General features: G+C 34.4%; 1 protein-coding gene across 2 annotated transcripts in view; it reads right to left on the bottom strand.

Moving 5' to 3' along the window:
• LOC133647017 (uncharacterized protein C3orf20-like) overlaps window positions 1-8,226 on the bottom strand; it is an 85,171-nt gene that overhangs the window by 47,215 nt on the left and 29,730 nt on the right. The window lies entirely within an intron of this gene.

The following is an 8,226-nucleotide window of genomic DNA, read 5'->3' as shown; positions in this document are numbered from 1 at the left end:
TACAAAAAAGGGATCATGGGAAATTCGGGATTTTTTTTTAGAATTGTTGAAGTATCGCACACAATTCCTGAACAGGCTGAATATTTTGAAGTTGGAACAGTTTGAATCAGATGAAAAATGTGGGGGTTGTGGAACTTTGAAGAATGTCCCATTGAATTTCAGAAAAAGCGGGAATTTTTGGGAAAATGCTAAAAAAAAACTTGAATGTTCTAAATGAGTTGAAATGTTTGGTGTTTGAATTTTTGTAATCGGTCGAGAAATGTTGAAGTAGTAACATGTTAAATTGAGAAATGGTATCACGTAATTCCTGGAATTTTTTAGTTTTTTGTCGTGGTCAAGAGGAATGTTTTGACGGTGGAACGGTTGAAAATTGTGGAAAGAGTAGTCGCCAGAAAAAAGGGTGGAAGGGTTTTTTGGAAATTGTGGAAAATCCTGGAAGTTTTTTCAACTTGAAAAAATGATAGTTTGAATTTCCAGAATGGTGGAATGTGTTGAAGGTTGGAATGGTTTGAATGGGTTGAAAAATGTGGGAATTGTAGAAGTTTGAAAAATGGCCAATTAATTTTGAATCTGGAAATAAATAAAAAAAAGGAATCATGGGAAATTCTGGAAGTTTTTTTTAGAATTGTTGAAGTATCGCACACAATTCCTGAACAGGCTGAATATTTTGAAGTTGGAACAGTTTGAATCAGATGAAAAATGTGGGTGTCGTGGAACTTTGAAGAATGTCCCATTGAATTTCAGAAAAAATTGGGAATTTCGAGAAAAGCGGGAATTTTTGGGAAAATGCTAAAAAAAAACTTGAATATTCTAAATGAGTTGAAATGTTTGGTGTTTGAATTTTTCTAATCGGTCGAGAAATGTTGAAGTAGTAACATGTTGAATTGAGAAATGGTATTACGGAATTCCTGGAATTTCGGGAAAAACTGGAATTTTTCCAGTACAAAAAACAACTTTGTTTTTTTGTCCTGATTAAGAGGAATGTTTTGATGGTGGAACGGTTGAAGTGGGTTGAAAATTGTAGAAGGAGCAGTTGCCAGAAAAAAGGGTGGAAATAGGGCTTTAGAAAACCAGGAATTCTGGAAAATCCTGTAATTTTTTTGGAACTTGGAAAAATGATAGTTTGAATTTCCAGAATGGTGGAATGTGTTGAAGATTGGAATGGTTTGAATAGGTTGAAAAATGTGGAAATGGTGCAAATCTGAAAAATGGCCAATTCATTTTGAATGGGCAAAATGAAAAAAAAAGAGATCTTGGGAAATTCTGGATTTTTTTTTATAATTGTTGAAGTAGAACACACAATTCCTGAACAGGCTGAATATTTTGAAGTCGGAACAGTTTGAGTCAGATGAAAAATGTGGGAGTTGTGGAATTTTGAAGAATGTCCCATTGATTTCATTGGGAATTTCAGAAACAAATGGGAATTTCAGGAAAAGCGGGAATTTTTTTTGAAAATGGTAAAAAAAAAAAATTTGAATGGTCTGATGATTTTTCAAATCGGTTGAGAAATGTTGAAGTAGTAACATGTTGAATTAAAAAATGGTATTACGGAATTCCTGGAATTTCAGGAAAATCAGGAATTTTTCCAGTTCAAAAAACTACTTCATTTTTTTCCTGATTACGAGGAATGTTTTGACGGTGGAACGGTTGAAGTGGCTTGAAAAATGTGGAAGGAGTAGTCGCCAGAAAAAAGGGTGGAAATAAAGGTTTTTGGAAAAGCAGGAATTCTGGAAAATCCTGGAATTTTTTGGAACTTGGAAAAATGATAGTTTGAATTTCCAGAATGGTGGAATGTGTTGAAGATTGGAATGGTTTGAATAGGTTGAAAAATGTGGAAATGACGCAAATCTGAAAAATGGCCAATTCATTTTGAATGGGCAAAATGAAAAAAAAAGAGATCATGGGAAATTCGGGAATTTTTTTTTAGAATTGTTGAAGTAGAGCACACAATTCCTGAACAGGCTGAATATTTTGAAGTCGGAACAGTTTGAATCAGATGAAAAATGTGGGAATTGTGGAACTTTGAAGAATGTCCCATTGATTTCAATGGGAATTTCAGAAAAAAATGGGAATTTCAGGAAAAGCAGGAATTTTTTTGAAAATGGCAAAAAACTTGAATGAGTTGAAATGGTTGGTGGTGGAATTTTTCTAATCGGTCGAAAAATGTTGAAGTAGTAACATGTTGAATTGAGAAATGGTATTACGGAATTCCTGGAATTTGGGGAAAATCGGTAATTTTTCCGGTTCAAAAAACAACTTTTTTTTTTTTTTCTTCATTAAGAGGAATGTTTTGATGGTGGAACGGTTGAAGTGGGTTGAAAAATGTGGGAGGAGTAGTCGTCAGAAAAAGATGGAAATAGCTGTAGAAAACCAGGAAATCTGAAAAATCCTGGATTTTTTTTAAACTTGGAAAAATGATAGTTTAAATTTCCAGAATGGTGGAATGTGTTGAAGGTGGAATGGTTTGAATCAGTTGAAAAATGTGGGAGTTGTGGAACTTTGAAGAATGTCAGAAAAAATTGGGAATTTTGGGAAAAGCGGGAATTTTTGGGAAAATTGTAAAAAACTTGAATGGTCTGAATGAGTTGAAATGGTTGGTGTTGGAATTTTTCTAATCGGTCGAGAAATGCTGAAGTAGTAACATGTTGAATTGAGAAATGGTATTACGGAATTCCTGGAATTTCGGGAAAGTCGGGAATTTTTCCGGTTCAAAAAATAACTTGTTTTTTTGTCCTGATTAAGAGGAATGTTTTGACGGTGGAACGATTGAAGTGGGTTGAAAAATGTGGGAGGAGTAGTCGCCAGAAAAAAAGGTTGAAATAGGGCTGTAGAAAACCAGGAATCCTGGAAAATCCTGGAATTTTTTGGAACTTGGAAAAATGATAGTTTGAATGTCCAGGATGCGGAAATGTGTTGAAAGTAGAATGGTTTGAATAGGCTGAAAAATGTGGAAATGGTGCAAATCTGAAAAATGGCCTATTCATTTTGAATGGGCAAAATGAAAAAAAAAAAGAGATCATGGGAAATTCGGGAATTTTTTTTTAGAATTGTTGAAGTAGAGCACACAATTCCTGAACAGGCTGAATATTTTGAAGTCGGAACAGTTTGAGTCAGATGAAAAATGTGGGAGTTGTGGAACTTTGAAGAATGTCTCATTTTGGGAAAAGTAGGAATTTTTGGGAAAATGGTAAATTACTTGAATGGTCTGAATGAGTTGAAATGGTTGGTGTTGACATTTTTCAAATGGGTCGAGAAATGTTGAAGTAGTAACATGTTGAATTGAGAAATGGTATTACGGAATTCCTGGAATTTCGGGAAAACTGCAAATTTTTCCAGTTCAAAAAACAACTTTGTTTTTTTGTCCTGATTAAGAGGAATGTTTTGACGGTGAAACGGTTGAAGTGGGTTGAAAAATGTGGAAGGAGTAGTCGCCAGAAAAAAGGGTAGAAATAGGGGTTTTTGGAAAAGCAGGAATTCTGGAAAATCCTGGAATTTTTTGGAACTTGGAAAAATTATAGTTTGAATTTCCAGAATGGTGGAATGTGTCGAAGGTGGAATGGTTTGAATTGGTTGGAAATTGTGGAAGTTTGAAAAATGGCCAATTCATTTTGAATCGGGAAAATGAAAAAAACAAAGGGATCATGGGAAATTTGGGAATTTTTTTAGAGTTGTTAAAATAGAGCACACAATTCCTGAACAGGCTGAATATTTTGAAGTTGGAACAGTTTGAGTCAGATGAAAAATGTGGGAGTTGTGGAACTTTGAAGAATGTCCCATTGAATTTCGGAAAAAATTGGGAATTTCGACAAAAGCGGAAATTTTTGGGAAAATGGTAAAAAAAAACTTGAATGGTCTGAATGAGTTGAAATGGTTGGTGGTGGCATTTTTCCAATCGGTCGAGAAATGTTGAAGTAGTAACATGTTGAATTGAGAAAGGGTATTACGGAATTCCTGGAATTTCGGGAAAATCGGGAATTTTTCCGGTTCAAAAAACAACTTTTTTTTTTTTCCTGATTAAGAGGAATGTTTTGACCATGGAACGATTGAAGTGGGTTGAAAAATGTGGAAGGAGTAGTCACCAGAAAAAAGGGTTGAAATAGGGCTGTAGAAAACCAGGAATCCTGGAAAATCCTGGAATTTTTTTGAAACTTGGAAAAATGATAGTTTGAATTTCCAGGATGCTGAAATGTGTTGAAAGTGGAATGGTTTGAATAGGTTGAAAAATGTGGAAATGGTGCAAGTTTGAAAAATGGCCAATTCATTTTGAATGGGCAAAATGAAAAAAAATAGAGATCTTGGGAAATTCGGGAATTTTTTTTAGAATTGTTGAAGTAGAGCACACAATTCCTGAACAGGCTGAATATTTTGAAGTCGGAACAGTTTGAATCAGATGAAAAATGTGGGAATTGTGGAACTTTGAAGAATGTCCCATTGAATTTCGGAAAAAATTGGGAATTTCGACAAAAGCGGGAATTTTTGGGAAAATGGTAAAAAAAAAACTTGAATGGTCTGAATGAGTTGAAATGGTTGGTGGTGGAATTTATCTAAAAGGTCGAGAAATGTTGAAGTAGTAACATGTTGAATTGAGAAATGGTATTACGGAATTCCTGGAATTTCAGGAAAATCAGGAATTTTTCCAGTTCAAAAAACAACTTCATTTTTTTCCTGATTAAGAGGAATGTTTTGACGGTGGAACGGTTGAAGTGGGTTGAAAAATGTGGAAGGAGTAGTCGCCAGAAAAAAGGGTTGAAATAGGGTTTTGGAAAACCAGGAATCCTGGAAAATCCTGGAATTTTTTTGGAACTTGGAAAAATGATAGTTTGAATTTCCAGAATGGTGGAATGTGTTGAAGATTGGAATGGTTTGAAAAGGTTGAAAAATGTGGAAATGGTGCAAATCTGAAAAATGGCCAATTCATTTTGAATGGGCAAAATGAAAAAAAAAAAGAGATCATGGGAAATTCGGGAATTTTTTTTTATAATTGTTGAAGTACAGCACACAATTCCTGAACAGGCTGAATATTTTGAAGTCGGAACAGTTTGAATCAGATGAAAAATGTGGGAATTGTAGAACTTTGAAGAATGTCTCATTTTGGGAAAAGCAGGAATTTTTTGGAAAATGGTAAAATACTTGAATGGTCTGAATGAGTTGAAATGGTTGGTGTTGACATTTTTCAAATGGGTCGAGAAATGTTGAAGTAGTAACATGTTGAATTGAGAAATGGTATTACGGAATTCCTGGAATTTCAGGAAAACTGCAAATTTTTCCAGTTCAAAAAACAACTTTGTTTTTTTGTCCTGATTAAGAGGAATGTTTTGACGGTGAAACGGTTGAAGTGGGTTGAAAAATGTGGAAGGAGTAGTCGCCAGAAAAAAGGGTTGAAATAGGGCTTTGGAAAACCAGGAATCCTGGAAAATCCTGGAATTTTTTTGGAACTTGGAAAAATGATAGTTTGAATTTCCAGAATGGTGGAATGTGTTGAAGATTGGAATGGTTTGAATAGGTTGAAAAATGTGGAAATGGTGCAAGTTTGAAAAAATGGCCAATTCATTTTGAATGGGCAAAATGAAAAAAAATAGAGATCATGGGAAATTCGGGAATTTTTTTTATAATTGTTGAAGTAGAGCACACAATTCCTTAACAGGCTGAATATTTTGAAGTCGGAACAGTTCGAGTCAGATGAAAAATGTGGGAGTTGTGGAACTTTGAACAATGTCCCATTGATTTCAGTGGGAATTTCAGAAAAAAATGGGAATTTCGAGAAAAGCAGGAATTTTTTTGAAAATGGCAAAAAACTTGAATGAGTTAAAATGATTGGTGGTGGAATTTTTCTAATCGGTCGAAAAATGTCGAAGTAGTAACATGTTGAATTGAGAAATGGTATTACGGAATTCCTGGAATTTCAGAAAAAAATGGGAATTTTGGGAAAAGCAGGAGTTTTTTTGAAAATGGCAAAAAACTTGAATGGTCTGAATAAGTTGAAATGGTTGGTGTTGACATTTTTAAAATGGGTCGAGAAATGTTGAAGTAGTAACATGTTGAATTGAGAAATGGTATTACGGAATTTTGGGAAAACCGGGAATTTTTCCAAACAACTTTGTCCTGATTAAGAGGAATGTTTTGACGGTGGAACGGTTGAAGTGGGTTGAAAATTGTGGAAGTAGAAGTCGCCAGAAAAAAGGATGGAAATAAAAGTTTTTGGAAAAGCAGGAATCCTGGAAAATCCTGGAATTTTTTTGGAACTTGGAAAAATTATAGTTTGAATTTCCAGGATTCTGAAATGTGTTGAAGGTGGAATGGTTTGAATCGGTTGAAAAATGTGGGAGTTGTGGAACTTTGAAGAATGTCCCTTTGAATTTTGGAAAAAATTGGAAATTTTGACAAAAGCGGGAATTTTTGGGAAAATGGTAAAAAAAAACTTGAATGGTGTGAATGAGTTGAAATGGTTGGTGGTGGCATTTTTCCAATCGGTCGAAAAATGTTGAAGTAGTAACATGTTGAATTGAGAAATGGTATTACGGAATTCCTGGAATTTCGGGAAAATCGGGAATTTTTCCGGTTCAAAAAATACCTTTTTTTTTTGTCCTGATTAAGAGGAATGTTTTGACCATGGAACGATTGAAGTGGGTTGAAAAATGTGGAAGGAGTAGTCGCCAGAAAAAAGGGTTGAAATAGGGCTTTGGAAAACCAGGAATCCTGGAAAATCCTGGAATTTTTCTGTAACTTGGAAAAATGATAGTTTGAATTTCCAGGATGCTGAAATGTGTTGAAAGTGGAATGGTTTGAATAGGTTGAAAAATGTGGAAATGGTGCAAATCTGAAAAATGGCCAATTCATTTTGAATGGGCAAAATGGAAAAAAATAGAGATCTTGGGAAATTCGAGAATTTTTTTTAGAATTGTTGAAGTAGAGCACACAATTCCTGAACAGGCTGAATATTTTGAAGTCGGAACAGTTTGAATCAGATGAAAAATGTGGGAGTTGTGGAATTTTGAAGAATGTCCCATTGATTTCAGTGGGAATTTCAGAAAAAAATGGGAATTTCAGGAAAAGCAGGAATTTTTTTGAAAATGGCAAAAAACTTGAATGAGTTGAAATGGTTGGTGGTGGAATTTTTCTAATCGGTCGAAAAATGTCGAAGTAGTAACATGTTGAATTGAGAAATGGTATTACGGAATTCCTGGAATTTTGGGAAAATCTGGAATTTTTCCGGTTAAAAAAATAACTTGTTTTTTTTCCTGATTAAGAGGAATGTTTTGACATTGGAACGATTGAAGTGGGTTGAAAAATGTGGGAGGAGTAGTTGCCAGAAAAAAAGGTGGAAATTTCAGGAAAAAAGCGGGAATTTTTTTTTAAAATGGTAAAAAAAAAAACTTGAGTGGTCTGATGATTTTTCAAATCCGTTGAGAAATGTTGAAGTAGTAACATGTAGAATTAAAAAATTGTATTACGGAATTCCTGGAATTTCAGGAAAATCAGGAATTTTTCCAGTTCAAAAAACAACTTCATTTTTGTCCTGATTAAGAGGAATGTTTTGACCATGGAACGATTGAAGTGGGTTGAAAAATGTGGAAGGAGTAGTCGCCAGAAAAAAGGGTTGAAATAGGGCTGTAGAAAACCAGGAATCCTGGAAAATCCTGGAATTTTTCTGTAACTTGGAAAAATGATAGTTTGAATTTCCAGGATGCTGAAATGTGTTGAAAGTGGAATGGTTTGAATAGGTTGAAAAATGTGGAAATGGTGCAAATCTGAAAAATGGCCAATTCATTTTGAATGGGCAAAATGGAAAAAAATAGAGATCTTGGGAAATTCGAGAATTTTTTTTAGAATTGTTGAAGTATCGCACACAATTCCTGAACAGGCTGAATATTTTGAAGTCGGAACAGTTTGAATCAGATGAAAAATGTGGGAGTTGTGGAATTTTGAAGAATGTCCCATTGATTTCAGTGGGAATTTCAGAAAAAAATGGGAATTTCGAGAAAAGCAGGAATTTTTTTGAAAATGGCAAAAAACTTGAATGAGTTGAAATGGTTGGTGGTGGAATTTTTCTAATCGGTCGAAAAATGTCGAAGTAGTAACATGTTGAATTGAGAAATGGTATTACGGAATTCCTGGAATTTTGGGAAAATCGGGAATTTTTCCGGTTAAAAAAATAACTTGTTTTTTTTCCTGATTAAGAGGAATGTTTTGACATTGGAACGATTGAAGTGGGTTGAAAAATGTGGG

Source organism: Entelurus aequoreus, linkage group LG03 (genome assembly GCF_033978785.1).
Source record: "Entelurus aequoreus isolate RoL-2023_Sb linkage group LG03, RoL_Eaeq_v1.1, whole genome shotgun sequence".
Classification (NCBI taxonomy): Eukaryota; Metazoa; Chordata; class Actinopteri; order Syngnathiformes; family Syngnathidae; genus Entelurus; species Entelurus aequoreus.
Note: the sequence above shows the minus strand (reverse complement) of the source record. Positions and strands in the feature narration are given on the sequence as shown.